This window comes from Nuphar pumila, chromosome 15, assembly GCF_984573655.1.
Source record: "Nuphar pumila chromosome 15, dmNupPumi1.hap1.1, whole genome shotgun sequence".
Lineage (NCBI taxonomy): Eukaryota > Viridiplantae > Streptophyta > Magnoliopsida > Nymphaeales > Nymphaeaceae > Nuphar > Nuphar pumila.
Window position 1 is genome coordinate 66,211,738 of NC_143263.1, and position 19,289 is coordinate 66,231,026.

Genomic DNA, 19,289 nt, shown 5'->3' on the forward strand with positions numbered 1-19,289 from the left:
CGCATGTGTGAAATCATTAACACTTGTCTTCGCAAGAGTTCATAGAGCCGTGAATAGAAAAGGAGTTTAGCAGAAGGCTATAAGAATGCCTATTCTCTATCTTCAAGAATGAAGAGGCACGACGAGTCGTCAAAGAAAACGAGTCTAGTAGAAGACCAATAGGAAAGGTTTAATCCTTAACTTCTACTTGACATGATAAGGGATGAAGAGACAAAACGAGACATTGCTCTAGTTTACGTTCCTTGAACGGGGTCTCTAAATCATCATCAAGACGTCGTGTGTCATACTCGCAAACTCTAACAAACTCTGCGTCAGGAATAAACACAATCTATACTCTCTCAAGGCCTAATGCGGCCAACTGCCACCTATCAAGACTCACTTAAGGCAACATACTTTCTCATAAAAGCCCACCCTTCCAATAGAGGGTCGAAAACATGATCAAGATCTAAAAATCAATACAGATCTAATTCTCACATCTGAGCTGGGCATATAATCATGCTAAAACAGAAAGCCAAATCTATAGATCCACGCCGAATCACCTGGTCTAGGAAAATGTACGACTTCACAAGGAATTACCGCCCTAGATGGTATACTTGGTCTTGGACCATACACTTCCTCACAGTTCACCGTCTTTGCGGCTACCCGGTCTTGGACAGTGCATGTCCTCACAGAATTCTACCACTCTAGTGGGTCACCTGATCTTGGTCATACACCCCCCTCGCAGATAATCCATTGGAGATCAGATTCTCAACAAGCGCCATACACAGTGATACATGCTTTAAGACGATCGACTGATTAAAACAATTGACCGCACTCGGGGTCAGCAACCACCAAAACGGGTATAAGCATATATATACCAACAATATGCATCGTATCACTTCACATGGCAAAACAAATCACAAAATCACACATTCTTCCAACAAGGTTCCACGAACCATAATCATATATCAAATATAAACATTCATCGCATGCTACCAACAATTCTATTCAGGTGGCATGACAATCACATCATATAGAAGATTTACTCTACGCAACTCATCAATGCCACAAGAAACATAATATCCTCAAATAGGACCTCAAAGCATGCGCAATCAAAGCATGAATTCTATACATAGAAATACGCAGATAATATATTATGAATCAACTTAACTTCATCTTACATAGCTCCTACGTAATCCAATACATTCACAGGATTCAAGTTGTATGTGCAATTACTCTAATCATCATATCCACAATTCTTACCTCGAAGCACATCGCATTCGACCACTTCAGCGTGAAACACACGCACATATCTACAAGACATCTTAATCCAATACTCATGATATTCATCAATCATGCTATACAGAGATGATGTAATCACACAACTAATCATAATGCAAAACTCTCTGCAACACAGTTACGTAGGCGTGATGTATCATCAAAAACTAATTGTTTGTAGTCGTGAGGTGCCATATATCTAAATGATCTAAACTAATGATTTGTAGGCGTACAAGTCAAACACCTAAAAGTCAATCATCTATAGGCGTAATGAGTCAACTACCCCAAAAACTAATCAGTTGTAGGTGTGACACGTCATTCACCTAATAAGCATCACAATCATTAAGATCACAAAGACACCAAAGTCATACGTGTTAAAATGTAAAACTGTACATATATGTATATATAATAATATTATATTATTATATATATATAAATACATTTTTCATTTCTTTCTTTTCTGTAATTTTTTTCCTTTATTTTTATTTTTTGTCTTTATGTCATCTAGTTCAGTTTGAACTAGAATGACTGTTGCTAGTCAAGTCCTGTCCAGACTTGACTAGCAATAGAGTTGTTGGACTGACACAGTCCAACAGCTCTTAATAGAGTTGTTGGACTGACACATTCCAACAGCTCTAAATAGAGCTGTTGGACTGTGCCCAACAGCTCTATTGAGTCCTCTTTCAGCTGTGTATATAAAGGGGTGCATCCCCTCTTGTATTTTACTCTAATGCTTCTTAAGCAATTGGTTTTTCATATCAATAAAGAATACATTTTATTTTTATTTTGTTTCCAGTTATACCCTTTTTAAGGGTTATGCTTTAGTGTCATTCTTGACACTTGCTCTTGTTAATCTAAGCTCGTGTTTTGAAGATCCCCATTTCATTTCATGGTATCAGAGCCGCGGAAGTACTAAATCTTGAGGAAAAGCTGCCTCGGTTTTCGTGCCCGTTTGCAAAAGTGTTCGCCACTTGAAGAGAAGTGTTTTATCACTTCATTGGAGAAGATTTCACATCTTGTTGTATTGTTTTTTTTTCTTTCTTTTTCATTTTCCTTCTTGTTTCTCTTCTATCCCTATTCTTTCTCTCCTTGTAATCGATGGATGACAATGATAAAGTCACCATCATGCTTATGAAACTAAGCGATACGAACTATGTAACATGGGCTTCAATCATGAAGCACCATATATGGGGAAAAGGCTTATGGGGGATTGTGGATGGTTCCGATTCGGAACCTAAGCTATCTCTTACTAAAAAGGAGGGAGATAAAGAGGTCCCTCTATCGGAAGAAGAGAAAATCAAGGCTATTGCCTCATACGAGAAGAAATGGAAAGAATGGAAAATATCTCATGCGAAGATAATGTCATGGCTTATCAATAGCGTTGACATTAAAAAATGCTCAAGTCTTGCCAAATTTGATCATGCCGATAAGGCATGGGAATACCTTAAGAATATGTATTCCCTTAAAGATATTGCACACGTGTGCAACCTCCAAGAAAAAGTTTGAATGATGACACAAGGAGACAAAACTATTCGTGAATATTACAATGGGTTGTCCGAACTTTGGGAAGAACTTTCCCTTTTAGAACCAAAGTGGCATTGTGCCGAAGACATCGAGCTTCGTCAGAAACAACTCAATGCTGAACATTTTTACCAGTTTATCACTGGATTAAGGCCGGAATTCGAAACCACTAAATCGGCCCTACTTCACCGGGGAAAAATTCCTTCTATTGTTGAAACTATTGAAGAGTTAACACTGGAAGAAAATCGTCTCCGGAAAGGTTCTTTAAAAATTGAAGATGATTCCGTTTTAGCCGTGTCTAGACCAGGGAATCATGTTCGGTCATATAGGCCTCCTCACTTTAACCGACAAAATGGTGACTATGATAAGAAGAAAGTTATTTGTCATCACTGTCATGAACCGGGACACTACAGGCCACAATGTCCCAAACTTAAGGAGCTGAGAGAAAAAGAGCTACAATTGCTGGATCGGAGCCTAAAGATCAGGATGCACCAGTTTCCCTGGCCCAACTAATGGAGATTCTTCAGCCTCTCATCAAAGGTGCCTCTTCCTCATCTGAAGCTTCAACCGGCGCAGCAGCCTCATCTTTTTCTGATCTAGGTAAAATTTTTTGGCTTCTTGACTCTGGTGCATCTTTTCATATGACCCCAAATAATCAAAGTCTATCCAAATGTGTTAAAAATAAAACAAGTGTGTCAAAGGTCTTTACTGCTGATGGGACTTCTCTTGAAATAGAAGGAATAGGAAATTTTGAAAAAATTTATAAAACAAAATTTTTTTTATTCCAGAAATTAGACATGTTCCCAAATTAAATTTAAATCTTTTATCTGTATCTCAAATTTCTGATTATGGGTGTAATATTTCTTTTTCTTCTCATGGTTGTTGGGTACAGGATCGCCAGTCAGGCAAGCTGATTGGGGAAGGCCATAGAGAAGGACTTTATTACATGGATTTTTTGGAAATGCCGAAGAAAGCTTTTTGTTATAATATTCAAAAAATAGAGTTGGAACTGTGGCATAAGAGACTTGGTCACCCACATATAGCCAAAATCCAACATTTTCCAAATCTAGGGAAATTTTGTAACTCTGAATCATTTGATTGTAAAGATTATATTCTCGGCAAAATGAAAAGATTACCATTTCAGAACAGAACCTTTTTCTCTTCAAGACCACTTGAATTAATACACTCGGATGTTTGGGGTCCTGCACCAGTAATTTCTAAAGGAGGATTTGTTTACTATGTTATTTTTGTCGATGATTTCTCCCGACATACGTGGATGTACTTTCTCAAACATAAGTCTGAAGTATTTTCATACTTTCAAACTTTTATAATATGGTTAAAAACAAGTTTCAAAATGATATTACTATTTTTCGCACAGATTCAGGGGGAGAGTTTTTATCCACAGATTTTCAAAATTATCTTAAATTGCATAGCATCACACATCAAAGATCTTGTCCTTATACACCTCAACAAAATGGACTGGCAGAACGAAAACATCGCCATATTATAGAAACCACTAGGACTTTATTAATAGCAAATCAAGTCCCGAAAGACTTTTGGGCATAAGCTGCCTTAACTGCCACCTATCTCATTAATAGGATGCCATCTTCTTCGTTACAAAATATCACTCCCATTGAAAAACTTATGAACATTTCTCCAGACTACTCTAGACTAAGAATATTTGGGTGCAAATGTTTCATATTTACTGACAAAAATGATAAACTTTCCCCTCATGCGATTCCCTGTGCCTTTTTAGGATATGCTGAAAACCAGAAAGGTTATAGATGTTTTGACTTTAAAAATAATAAACTATGTGTCTAGAAATGTTTCCTTTCTTGAAAAGGAGAGCTTCTTTGATTTTAGAAAATTAAAAGACGTCACTGAGTACTCCTTTTTGCTAGATCTAACATCAACATCTGATGAATATGACCTTGACTGTAACTTTGATGATGATCAAAGAATTATTGATCTTAATGTTGAAAATGAAGAAGTTCATAGAGATACTAGTATTCAATATTCCAGGCGACAAGAGTCTAATCCTCCATGTGCACTTGAGAAATATTCTAACATTCCAACTAGACAATCAACCCAAATCTCGAGGCCTCCAGGAAAGTTTGTATCATACGAGTCTTTCTCACCCACATATAGGGCAATTATTGCATTAATTCACTCATATGAAAAACCATCCACATATTTTCAAGCAAAAAATGATATCAAATGGATAGAAGCCATGAAAGTTGAATTAGATGCACTTGAAAAGGCTTCTACATGGAATATTCAATATCTTCCTCCAGGGAAGAAAACTATAGGATGTCGATGGGTTTATAAAATTAAAACCAAGAGTGATGGTATTCTTGAAAGATATAAAGCCCGTTTAGTAGCCAAAGGTTATGCCCAAGAATATGGGATTGATTATGAAGAAACCTTTGCTCCGGTGGCTCGTATGACTACTGTCCGAACCTTAATTGCCTTAGCTTCTATCAAAAAATGGTCTATTTTTCAAATGGATGTCAAAAATGCTTTTTTAAATGGAAAGCTAGTTGAAGAAGTATATATGGAACCCCCTCCTGGTCTAAGTATTCCTAAGGGTAAAGTCCTTCGCTTAGAAAAAGCTCTTTATGGACTTAAACAAGCACCAAAAGCTTGGTATGATAGGTTTAGTCGTGTTATGATTGATATTGGTTTTCAATTCTGTTTAACTGACACTGCTTTGTTTATTAAGAATTCTGATGCAGGAATCATTGTGCTTCTTCTCTATGTGGATGATATGATCATCACCGGAAGCGATAAACAGGGAGTTGAAACAATCAAAACACTTCTTAAATCTCATTTTGAAATGACTGATTTGGGCTTGTTGAGATATTTTTTAGGCATTGAAGTTGCTTATTCTCCTAGAGGATATTTATTATCTCAGACTAAATTTGCTTTTGATATTGTTTTCAGGTCTGGTATTACTGATGATAAAAAAGTCAACACTCCAGAAGTTGTTAATGTTAAAATGAAGATTGATGATGGAGAACTTCTTGCAGACCCTACTCCTTACAGACAGCTTGTCGGGGCACTTTCCTATCTATCCATTACCAGACCAGATATAGCACATGTTGTTCATACAGGAAGTCAATTTCAACATGCTCCTACTTCTGTTCATATGGGAGCAGTCATGCGTATTATCAGATACATCAAGTCCTCTCTTTCACGAGGACTTTTCTTATCTTCCTCCTCTTCTCTTAATTTAGTTGCATATACTGATGCTGATTGGGGAGGTAATCCCAATAACAGACACTCAACCACTGGCTTTTGTGTCTTTTTAGGGGAATCATTAATCTCGTGGAGGTGTAAAAAGCAGCAGAAGGTATCTCTCTCATCCACCGAAGCTGAATACAGAGCCATGGCAACCACGACCATGGAAGTAGTTTGGCTCCGGCGACTGCTTGCTGACATGGGAGTTGAAGCAACAAAAGCTTCACAAATGTGTTGTGACAACAAAAGTGCGATCTACATTGTCAGTAACAGAACATTTCACGAACGCACCAAACACATCGAAATGGATTGTCACTACATCAGAGAGGAATATCTACACGGGATAATTGATCTGCCATATGTCACTTCAGAATATCAGTTAGCAAACTTCTTTACAAAGCCTCTCGCTGCTCCCCGATTTCACTTTCTCTTAGACAAACTTTCGCTCATTGTACCGTAAGTTTGAGGGGGAGTGTTAAAATGTAAAACTGTACATATATGTATATATAATAATATTATATATATATATATAAATACATTTTTCATTTCTTTCTTTTCTGTAATTTTTTTCCTTTATTTTTATTTTTTGTCTTTATGTCATCTAGTTCAGTTTGAACTAGAATGACTGTTGCTAGTCAAGTCCTGTCCAGACTTGACTAGCAATAGAGTTGTTGGACTGTGCCCAACAGCTCTATTGAGTCCTCTTTCAACTGTGTATATAAAGGGGTGCAGCTCCTCTTGTATTTTACTCCAATGCTTCTTAAGCAATTGGTTTTTCATATCAATAAAGAATACATTTTTATTTTTATTTTGTTTCCAGTTATACTCTTTTTAAAATTCCATTGATAAGCCTTGACTTAACAAAAATACGCAACAACACACACAAAAAGTCTAAAACTAAGACTAACAAAGGTGTCTACTCGACGTTTACTATGTGTTCTGTTACTATTGCTGAGGAGGTTGGGGCGTACTGCCCACTCGCCGAAGGTCATCCACCTTCTTTATGCGACAATCACGGATAAAGTGGCCCATCTTGCCACAATAAAAGCAGTCACCATAGGCTCGAGGACATGCCTGTCCACAGTGAACACAATCGCATCTCAGACACTTTGGGTTTAACGATCGTTGAAGCTCATTTCCTTCACTTAGTTTCTGTCTTTTAGCAGGTCGACGCTTGTTGTCAGCACTATCTTCGGCAGACTTTCTATCGCGACGTTGTTTAAAGTGACATTCTTCAGCAAAATGCCCCACCTTTCCGCAAAAATAACAACCATCGAGGTCCCAAAGGCTCATCGGATCAGACAAAACATGAGGGCTGATACCTCGCTCTAGATTGGTGCTCGTGCAAACCAACCTATCAACCTTATGATCCAGGTTCTGGACCATCGCTTGGAGTTGCTCAACTGCTCCGGTTAATGCGTCTATAGATTTGATCAGTTTATTGAACGACATCTAAGCAAAAACACATTCTTTAATTAAAATAACTACAAAACAATTTAAGAGAAATAGATACTCACAGTGCGATGCAGATGGCAGATGATCAAGGATTACCACTTTCCCTGTTGCTTTGATACCAAAAGTTGTAACGCCCCAAAATCATGGACTTGAAACCTTTTATGAAAAAGGTTAAAAGCTTTTAAATCAATCATTTATCAGAGTTTAAAACAGAAGTTCAGCTGAAGATCAGGTTCAAAACAACAAGTTCCTAGACCTTGGGCACATTACAACCAAAAGCAGATTCCCCCTTACAAACCGATTTGCAGTTCAAATATGTATTTTATTGAAATGAAAAGAAGAACCACATTTTGGTAATATAGTTTTAGAAATGCAGAGTTATAATCAAAAGAGATGCTTTCAAAGAAACCTTGTACCACATCTATCAAAAGAGTCCCCAGGAGTGCAACGTCAGGAAAGGGCATTGCCTTGAATGCATCGCGTCATCGTGCCATCGCAAGCTGTAAATTATGTCCACCACCTGTCCATGAAATGGGTCAGTCTCACAACAAACTAGTAGGGGTGCAAAGGACAAGAAAAAACAAAGGCTGCAATAAGCAAGATAAACATTAGCTCAAGCAGGAACAAGTAAGACTAGCAGATCTAATCAAAAGTGTTGTGAAGTAAGCAAAGCTCTAGTAAAGCAGACAGCTACGTACAAGAGCAATAAGGATTATAGGGCTAGACAAGCAACTATAGCAATCCCACAGATATAATATGTGAAGAGTAACTAACTCTATCCACCAGCCAAGCAAAGCAATTGCATATGACAGGCATTCATAATAACTCGTAATACATATACAAGTACCATAGGATGGCTTAATCCATCAACAAGTGATTACATTAATCGTGAGGCACAAGCTATTGTAGCACAAGCAATTCACACAGGACAAACAATCAATTAGTATGAGAAGCTAGCTATTACTAAGTAAGGAACTGCGTAAGCAGTTTGACCAACAAGGATAACACCTCGAGAGGCGTACCTAGCTCATTGAGTAGCATACCCAACTACCGAGCTAACAAGCAAGCAAGCAACGCACGTCACAACATCATATCTCATGATCATGTGTATAAGTTATATCTTGTCTCATTACTGAGCAGGCCGTTGTGGGTACGCACAAGGCAAAACGTAGAAACAGCCGAGATCGATTCGGGGGTCCATTATGCTATGTATTTTATTATACCCCGAATGACTGACTGAGTCCGCTTCCTAAGGGGACGGTCTGTGACCAAGAGAGTAAATCCCCAAAGGCAAACAAAGGCCCAATGGATGCGCATTCGTACTTCTGCAGAAGTGGCCCGAAGGATTTTCCCTAACCTCCGATGACTGGGGAAGGTCGGATCTTTGCCCGAGATTGCCATATATGACTGTCCATCGGAGTTTTGTACCATCCATCCTCTCTTGATGAACCGTTCCGAATGAGCACGCCGGAGGGTTTCTTAACCGTCGTCTCATTCTCATGCTTTGGTCCTTCAACCCAAACGAGCATCTTGCCTGTGAAGGCGCATGATTATTATTTAAGTGAGTTATACGCGCCATTGCGCGTTCGAGGCAAGTACACAATTCACATCTTACTCACCGCAGTACGCATCGTACCTATTCAAATGTATAATCACGATGAAAAGGGGGGTCAATCCCCAGTGAAGGTAGAAACATCACTCTTGTGATCTCAAACCACGATTTTTTTTATATAACTTATGTGTTATGGGCCTGGGATCCACCTTTCGGATCCAGGATCCATATGTAAATTATATCATATTTGAAATATATATATATATATAATTTAATAAATTAATAAAAAGATTAATAAAAATATGTAAGGGATCCATAGTTGGATCCATTTGGACCTAGCCCATCGATCCACTTCACAATGGGTAGCGGGTCCAAACTTGTGGACCCTAATAATCAACGAATCTGCACCGGGTCCCGGGTTCGGACCCGAGTCGCGTCCCCTGTAGCAGGTAGGTAACAAAAAAAAATTAAAAAAATTTAATTTAAAAGCAAGAAAAACCCTTAGACCCGGGTCAGACCCGACCCGGATCCGTAACCCGATAGGGTTTCTAAAAACCCGATATCGGGCTGTAACTTTTAAATAAATGGGAAAAGGCAAGAATCATGCCTAGGGCACGATTCCTGCTATTACAAGAAAGGAGGAAGGGGGTCGGTTGCAGCAGCCGTAACCGAAACCCTGTGCCTCTCGGCAAGAGGGGGGTTTCGGCGATAAAAGGGAGTGGAGAGGGGGCCCTCTTCACTCGTCTCTCTTTCTCTCTTCCCTCGTCTCTCTCTCTCGTGTGGGCGTGCATCAGAGTGGTGGAGGTCGCCGGAAAAAGCTGCGGCAACCCACATCCACCATAGCCGACCTCCAGCGAGCACCGTGTCACGGCAGTGAGAGGAGCATCACCAGTCGACTCTGCTTTGCGTCCCCAGCCTCTGATCGCCGGAAAAACTTCAAAAAGGTACGGGCTCTCTCTCTTGAAATCGGGTTAGAAAGGGGCTATAAACTGGATTCCATGTAATTTTTGGGAACTCTCATCTTGGAATTCCTGTTTTTTTTGGGCTTTCGATGGGTAGGATCGCATGGGGTTAAATTGCGAGTTTTTTTTTCACATGCTCATATTCACATGCTCCTTGCAGAAGGATTTAGTTTCAGCAAGCTAGGGAAATTTCAACTTGTATGGGTTTAGGGTTTCAGGATGGCTTTTTGAACCTATTAAGAATCTGGTTCCTGGATTTAAAACTGATTTTAAGTTCGATCGGTGATTTAATATGAGTTGGGTATCACTCGTTTTGTTGGGAGTTCATGATTAGGATATGAATACATTGATTTTTCTTGTTGTATAATGTCAATATTGTGAATTTACCCTGATTCCAATTTAAAGCTATTCAGATTTTTTCAGCATGTCTCAATACACTTGTATGGGTTCACGATTTGAGGTGGTTCAACATACCAAATTTTGATTTGTTTGTTCACCTGTTAGTTTTGAATCCCTGTTGCATAAGGGATTTATGGTACGTATGAGTATGGTCTGCCAATAATGTGATGTAATAGGATGCACGCATGGTAGGATCCTGTTATGTCAGGATATACTGATTGTTTTTTTTTATTTGCATGCATCTCGGTTCAAAGCTCTTTACCCACAACAGTGATCTGTGGTTTTGGTAATGGAGCGATTGTTGTCATAAGCTCTCTACCCTAGCAAGTTACCATGACTATTTTATCTAGATATGCTTGTTTATCATACTTAATGAGCATCCGTAGGATTTAAATTAAGCTTTCTTGTTAATGCATTCATTTTATTATTTAAGATGCATATAGATCTATTTATCATCTTCATATAAGGGGGTTCTATTATAACCATGAGTGGTCCAGTAGGTGTTATCTAACACACGCATGTAATTAAAATGATTTTAAATTTCTGGTTATGGCTATATATACTGACGTGGAGTTTTTTTTTTTTTTTGGGGGGGGGGGGGGGTTAATAAAGTTTACTTCAGATTTATTATGTCAATCTGAATCAGTTATTTGAACCTGATTTGTTAGAATGAATCGAGATTGCATCCATTTTTAACTCTGATATGTCTTGGTTAACTAAATAATGTATTGAAATTTTGATTTTTGTTTAGAAACTGTTAAAGCTTAATCATTTTGGACATTTAATTAAACCTGAGACTAATAGGGGTTGTGCCTAGTAGTTATCAAAAAGAAAAAGAAAAAGAAAAATTTCTAGCAGAATCAGTATTGGCTCAAGTCTGAAAAAAAAATGGGCATTGTTGGTGTTTGTTTGGGCAGCCATATGTTGGCAGAGCCCAGCCTACTGGGTCGGCTGGGATCGGTTTGGACAGATTTGAAAAAAAAAATGTTAAGTAATGAGACACTTGAGGGTTTTTGTTGAATTAGAAAATCGAAAATTTTTCTCATGTGTTAAATGTAGATTCATACTTGTTACACATTTCAAAGGAATTTTCGATAATGTACCGGATTATGTGGATCAAATCTTAAGATTTGTATACATTAAATATGTTGTCATAGGTTGATGAAAGTTCAGTTTAGTGCACTAAATTCCCAGATTTTTTCTATTATGAATGCTTCGGTTACGTGCACGTTGGAATTGGAATTCGCCTTGAATAACTATGCATGATCAATACTCAAATGCAATGTTACACATCTTGTGGGCATGTGCAAATCTTGAATTTCTATTGCTATGCTTATGTGTATTGGCATAAGTACTCATAGGTTCTAAGTAGAGTGATATATGAATGGAAGCGTGCATTTGGCATGATTATATGGAAGCATGCATTGTAATAATGAATACATGTATATGAATATCATTATTTCATGCACATCTCTAAATGGGCATTGAAGATTGTGCATCGAAAGGCATGTGATATGAAGAGAATGCATTGACATGTCTCTTAAGCTTTTTGCATATGAATGAATAAATGATCAAGGTGGATCATCATGGGCTGTGAGATGCCTTGAGTCGGTGTGCTCATTGCTTTACTTGTTTATGCATTGTAAAAGTCATATTTGACGTTGTGGTTTTAATTTCACTGTTCTATATTGTCATGGGCTGTGGTCCCGTGAAAAGCTTAGCATGTTGATGTGCATGCTTATGTTATTAATTTTGCATGTTAATTTGCAAATGTAAAAGAGATGAATTAATAACCAGATAAAAGAAAGTAAAGAACAGTGTAATTCATTTTCTTCTTGATGTCACTGCTTTGATACCATTAGCGTGAGAATCTTGGATGTTGCGGTTTGGGGAAAACCGTGAGGATACAAAAATTTCGTGTGCGTTGTTGCCCCGAACCCGATATTGAGGTTCTTCTCCTAGCCACGGTTTTAGGTAGAGTCCGCCACTTTTCCTGGGGGTGGTGTGTTTTGATACAAATGTTGTTGTTTTGGTATACCAATAAAGTGACGCCAGTGGATGCTGTTTTTCATGGTGTCCCCGACTTTGGATGTTGTTTTCCAAGGTTCCGATGGATGGTGTTGTTTCCTGATATCGGTCGAGTGCTAAGTGTGGAACCCGGTAATAAAATATAAATTGTGTGTTAAGCTACCCCGGGAACCCTACTTGACCTCGGGGACTGTACTCGTTTGGTGTATCCGCGGGCAATGATAAATTAAAAAGAAGAATTTAAAGTTGTGTGCATTTAATAGGGCATGCATATGGAAAGAGGGGAGCTTAAATAAAAGATAATAAGGGTTCATGCATCGCACATAAATCATGCATATTCTTGTTATGCATTAGTTCATGCATGTTTACCTATTCACTTGGTTGTTTTATGTTGATCATTGCATGATGTTGATCTCTTTTGCATTTAATTGCCCTATTGATTAAATTGTGATCAATGTTACTTATTTCGTGTTCCCTCATGATTAATGTTTAGTTTAATTCTGCATGAATGGTTAATTGTCTTATGAATTAATTATAACTGTATTCCTCAAAATATTACATGGATCCTATTTATGTTTTTTTTTCTTATTTGATTCATTAGGGAATCCTGTATGCAGAATTCTTCGGATTTCTGACCCTTTTCTTTTATTGGTTTTTTCCAGACACAGATAATCAGTGAAATTGACTCGCTTCTGAGGGGATACGAGAGTCACAATTGCTTCAGACTGCTTCACTTACGGACAGAGTGGCTCTACTTTTATTTCTTCTAGTTCTTTTTATTTCCTGCAAGATGTTATTTCACTTTTGACATTGAGTATGAGACTCTTATTGATTCATTAATAAAAGAGTTTAGTTGGTTGATTATGGATGATAAATGTAAGTTTATTTGTGGTGTGTGGTTATCCAACTGAAATTGAAACTGTAGGGACCCCAGGTCTCTAGGAAGTTTTCTGCAACTCTTAGAAAAAAAAACCGCATTTTTCCAAGGTAGGAGTTGGGGTCGTTACATTAAACCAGCACAAAAAACTTGGTATGACAAGTTTTGTAATATCAAAAAAAAAAAATGGTTTGGGCCGGATCCGACCCGGGCCACCGCCCCTCGCTGTCATTAAAAGACAGCGAGGCAGGCGGGAGGAGGGTCACGAAACCCCCCTCACCGCCACTCGCCCTCTGTCTCTCTGTTTCTCTCTCTCGCTCGTCCACGGTCACCGACGCCGGCGACCCCCGACAGCCGCCGCCACCGACATCGGCGACCCCCCCCCCCCCCTTTCCTTCCAGCGAGCTCCTTTTCGGCGAGCTTCCTCCGAAAACCCCCTGGTATGCCATCGCTTCCTCTTTCTCCCTCTTTTCCCTCTCTGTCTCTTCTCTCTCTCTCCCTCACTTCTCTGTGTGGCCACGGGAGGGGTCAAACCCCCTCCCTGTGCCCCCTTTTAGCAGGGGAGGGGCACGACACCCCTCCCTGCTCTCCGTTTCGGCAGGGAAGGGGTCAAGCCCCTCCTCCTTGCCCCTTTTTATTTTGCCAGCAGGGGCCATCGGCCCCTGCCTTTTTATTTTGCCAGCAGGGGCCATCGGCCCCTGCCTTTTGTTTGTGCTAGCAAGGGCCGATGGCCCCTGCCTTTTTGTTTGTCAGCAGGGGCCATCGGCCCCTGCCTTTTTATTTTGCCAGCAGGGGCCGATGGCCCCTGCCTTTTTGTTTGTCAGCAGGGGCCATCGGCCCCTGCCTTTTTATTATGCTAGCAGGCCGATGGCCCTTGCCTTTTTGGTTATGCTAGCAAGGGCCGATGGCCCCTGCCTTTTTGTTTGTCAGCAGGGGCAATCGGCCCCTGCCTTTTTATTTTGCCAGCAGGGGCCATCGGCCCCTGCCTTTTGTTTGTGCTAGCAGGGGCCGATGGCCCCTGCCTTTTTGTTGTGCCAGCAGGGGCCGCCCCTGCCTTTTTGTTTGTCAGCAGGGGCCATCGGCCCTTGCCTTTTTATTATGCAAGCAGGGGCCGATGGCCCTTGCCTTTTTGGTTATGCCAGCAGGGGCCGATGGCCCCTGCCTTTTTGTTTGCTAGTAGGGGCCGATGGCCCCCTGCCCTTTGTGCGCGAGCCGATACCCTTGGCCGACAAGCCCGGGGAATCTTTGGAAGCTACATCGTGATGGGGACAGATCATTACAATTGTTGGTCTCCAACGAGGAATTCCTAGTAGCGTGAGTCATCTGTTCGCATTTGACTACACCCCTCTTTTGGCTGCAAGGGTCATTTGACCCTGCCCCATCTTCTTTTCGAGTCAATTTGGACGATTTGCCCCGACCCTATGTATCGGAGAAGTTGAGTCTTTGCCTTGCTTTTCCTTTTGTCTGAGTTTGCTTGTTAATATCGCATATTTGCAGCTACGACGGATCCCACTCGCGCTCCGCGACCCGAGCTGTTAATCGTGTACGTCCGCAGACGTCAACAAGCTCGTAACCCTCCAAGGTAGGGGAAGATTGCACGGAAGACTTGGAAAATTGAATTAAGTTCAATTAAACTAAAAGCGACCATTGAATGAATATATATATATATATATATATATATATATATATATATATATATATATATATATGAGTATCCACTTCACTCAAGGATGCGGTTTCGCAATCCTTGCCGTTGCGCTTTGCGCCTAGGCTCTTGCTTTTGCATATGTGTTGGTATTGCCTTGCTATTGCAGATGACGTGCAGGTTCTTGCTCTTTGCGGATGCCTTAAGGGCATCCTCGTGGAGGATGCAAGGATCATTTACCACTCTCCCTCTTGCGACAAGAGTTTAGTCGGGAGCGAGCGAACTTCGTAGCAGGTGTTCTGTTGAGAAACCCGTATCCCGTCTATCGAGGCTGGTATCGAGTCATGCGAGACATATAGATACCCCGATAGCGGATGTGATTCGAGATAATCACATGTATAATGTTGGCACAATGTACTACTGTTTCAAAGGATAAAGTAAAGTAGATAAACTTTACATCTTTGTGAAACACTCCTGTTGAGGCTTGTATTGATGAGCTATACCCCTTTTATACTAGAGTACTTGTAGTCGTGCACGACACGTCTAGTACCGCGATGATCGGATGAGACGGTCGTGCGACCTCGAACAATGCTAAAGGCACAATGTTGTAATCACATAAATGTCCTCACATTCGCCTTCACAAGCAAGATGCTCGAGTGGGTTGAAGATCGCAGCATAGGATGGGTCGTTAGTTAAGCAACCCCTAACGCACCCATTCGCTTCTGGTTGTTCTGTCAAGGGAGAGGACAGAACGGTACAAAAACTCCAATGGACAGGTTGTTAACAACCACCCTACGGGCAATGATCTGGCTTCCCCAGTCATTGGAGTTAGGGGAAAGGGGCTACAATAGTTAGCTCAACACTTCTGCAGAAGTTGGATGCATCCGTGGCACTGCTTTTCATCCTCTGGGGAATCCTCTCTCGGCTAAAGCTGTCCCCTTTGGAGCGGACTCAACTAGCTATTCGGGTTATTGAAAATACATATAATAATAGACGCCCGAACTAGTCTCAGTTGTTTCTATGTTTTGCCTGCGCGTACCCGCAGGCCAGTAATATCGGAACATAAAGTCTGTTCACATTGGTTGCTGGGCCGTGAGACTCGCCTGCATTACCGACTCGCTTGCACTACAGATTCACTTGCACTACTGATTTGCTGCACTACTGACTCGCTTGCACTACTGCTTCGCTTGCACCACTGACTCGCTCGCACTACTGATTCGCTGCACTACTGACTCGCTTGCACTACTGACTCGCTTGCACTACTGACTCGCTTGCACTACTGATTCACTTGCACTACTTATTCGCTTGCACTACTTGTTCGATTGCACTACTTACGCGTTTGCACTAGTTATCTGCATGCATTGCTTACCTGTTTAACTGTATATCTGCTTTAAACTGCGTAACCTACTGAATTAAATTACATAATTCAGTTCCTTGTAGTCTCTCTTGTGCACCTACTAGTTTTTCGCAAAACTAACTCATTTTATGGGTACAGGTGATGATTAGGTACACCACAAGCGATGGCGCGATGGCAAGATGGCTCCAAGACGTTCTTCTTCCTGTTCTTAGCTCGCGTCCTGTTGTTTGGGGTTTTGTAATGGATTTTCCTTGGGATATCCGAATTTTGTATTATTTGGAGAACTTCTTAAATGAAAGTGGCTTTTCCAAGTGTTTGCAAGTAGCATGTGTTGTGCGTTTTGGTTCTTTTAGCTAACGCGCTCAAAGTTGTCAGCTTGCCTTTTCGAAATTAATAAAAGTATAGTCTTCCGCTGATTTTGTAAACCATCTCTGAGATGAAGAAATTCCTTTTTAGTCTCTTGTCTGTTTTTTTTTCGAAAGGTTTGCAAGCTTGAAATTTTGGGGGGTTACAAGTTTAGTCAAGTTATGCTTGAATTTAGTTTTTAATCTTGTCTGACTGACACAATCTTGTCTGACTGACACAACTTTGTTTGTTAAGATTTTTGATGCAGGTATTATTATCCTTCTCTTCTACATGGACGAGGAAGTGATAAGCAGGGACTTGAAAACATTAAAAGGTTTCTCAAAACACATTTTGAAATAACTGATTTAGATTTTTTTATTTTTTTCTTGGTATAGAAGTTGCTTATTCTTTTAGAGGTTATTTATTAACTCAATCTAAGTTTGCTCTACATATTGTTGACAGGTCTGGTATCTCAAATGAGAAGAAGGTCGACACTCTCGAAATTGTCAATGTCAAAATGAAGATTGATGATGGAGAACCATTTGAAAATCCAATACCTTACAGATAACTTGTCGGGGCACTGTCATATCTCTCAATTACGAGACTTAACATTGCGCATGCAATTCACACAACAAGCCAATTTCAATATGCTCCTACCACTATTCATATGAGAGTTGTTTTGCATATTATTAGATATATTAAAACTTTTGTTTTTCAAGGACTTTTCTTGTTTGCTTCTTCCTCCTTAGATTTAATTGCTTATATTGATGCTGACTGGAGAGGAGATCCAAATAACTGACACTCAACTACTGGTTTCTGTATATTTTTAAATGAATCGTTGATTTTTTGGAGGTGCAAGAAGCAACAGAAAGTCTCTCTCATGTGACAACAAAAGTTCTATTTACATTGTCAGCAACTGAACCTTCCATGAACGAACCAAAAACATTGAAATGGATTGTCACTATGTACGAGAGAAATTCCTATACGACACTATTGATCTTCCCTATATTTCTTTAGAATATCAATTGGCAGATTTCTTCACCAAACCTCTCGCAACTCTTAGATCTCACTTTCTCTTAGTCAAACTTTCGATTATCTAATCGTAAGTTTGAGAGGGAGTGTTAAAAATAATGTATCATAACTAGGATTAACTAGGATTTTTAGTTTAACTTTTTTTTTTTAGTTTGGTTTGTATTGAACTAGTCAAAGCATTGACTAGTCAATACAAAAGAGAGTCGGCGGACTCTCAATAGCTCTAAGTAGAGTAGTTGGGAGCCCAACAACTCTCTCTTCTCATCTTCCTTTTTGTGTATAAATATGGGGCATTGCCCCCTCTCATTGTATGTTTTTAGTGTGGATTATAATCAATAAAAATATTATTTTTCCTTTTGTTATTGAAACCCATTTAGTAGGTATTTGTGTATGAACCCTTGTGGTTCTTTTGAGTGTTCATTTCGGTATTTTTAGTGGAACTCTTTGAGTGTCCATTGTTGGTGATCTAGTGAACATCCTTGAGGAGTTCGTGTTCTTGCACCATTTGCATCCCTAATAAAAGGAGACCCACATGCAACATCCATGAACAGGTGAAACATATATGAAGGAGAAGGATAGTTTCTCATGATTGGCAAATGATGAAAATGCCACTCGTTAAACAAAATATGACAACATTATTATTTGGGTTATTGAATACAGTCTATTTGCTTCTTGAATTCTAATGACCTGTTAGAATCATTCAAAACATAATTTCATGTTTAGAAACATATGAAAATGGTGAAAATGCTCATAAAACCCCTTTTTATTTTCTACAGACCCAATTGACAATATTGCCTCGCAGAAATTGGGAATTAGGTAACTTTTGGGCATTAAGGTTGAACTTGATTTTTAAGTTATAAACTCGCTGAAAAATATAGTATACGATGCACTTTCACTTAAATCTAATTTTCGTATTTTTATGATTGGTTTAGAAACTTAGATTATTTAATTTGTACAGTGTGAAACTATAAATATGTTTAATATTCATTTTTAGTACATTAAATAAAAAACTGTGACTCGTTTAAGTCACCGAGTTGCATGTAGCCAATCCGAGCCTGAGTTTCGTGAATGCCAACCATGTTTATTTTTTCAAATACAAATGGTAATTTATAGGTATTAAATTAATGGATGAACGGTGAAATTTAAAAATTGGCTTGTACTGAAGAACTGTGACTGTATATGAATATTGTTTCACGTGGTGTCTAGCTGATGCTGAGCAGGATGGACCCAGGTCCATACAGTCTGACCCAGGCGGCGGACCCGACTTGCATGAAGGGATTGAGGATCGGACCCATGCAGTGGATCCGATCCAGAACACGGTACCGAGACTTGGGGAAGTGGTTCCCCTGCGTACCTACTCCAGACGAGTAGGAGGCACTCCGACCTGGACGACCCAGATCCAGCAAGAAGAAGGCCCGGATCCCGTCTCGGGTCCATGACTGGACCCACGACCTGGATCCGCCAGCTGACTATTTAAAACCCTCTCCTAGGGTTTTGTGCGTGGACACAGAAGATTAAAGCTTAACAGCCGCTTATTTTTTTTTCCTTTTTTTTCAGCAGTTTTACTTTTCCCTATCGCATATTTCCTTTACATTGTTATTCCATTTATTTGTTCAGCC

At 39.8% G+C, this 19,289-nt stretch overlaps 1 protein-coding gene across 3 annotated transcripts in view; it reads left to right on the forward strand.

The window, feature by feature from the left end:
• LOC149815489 (chaperone protein dnaJ 10-like) overlaps positions 1-19,289 on the forward strand; it is a 122,364-nt gene that overhangs the window by 93,306 nt on the left and 9,769 nt on the right. The window lies entirely within an intron of this gene.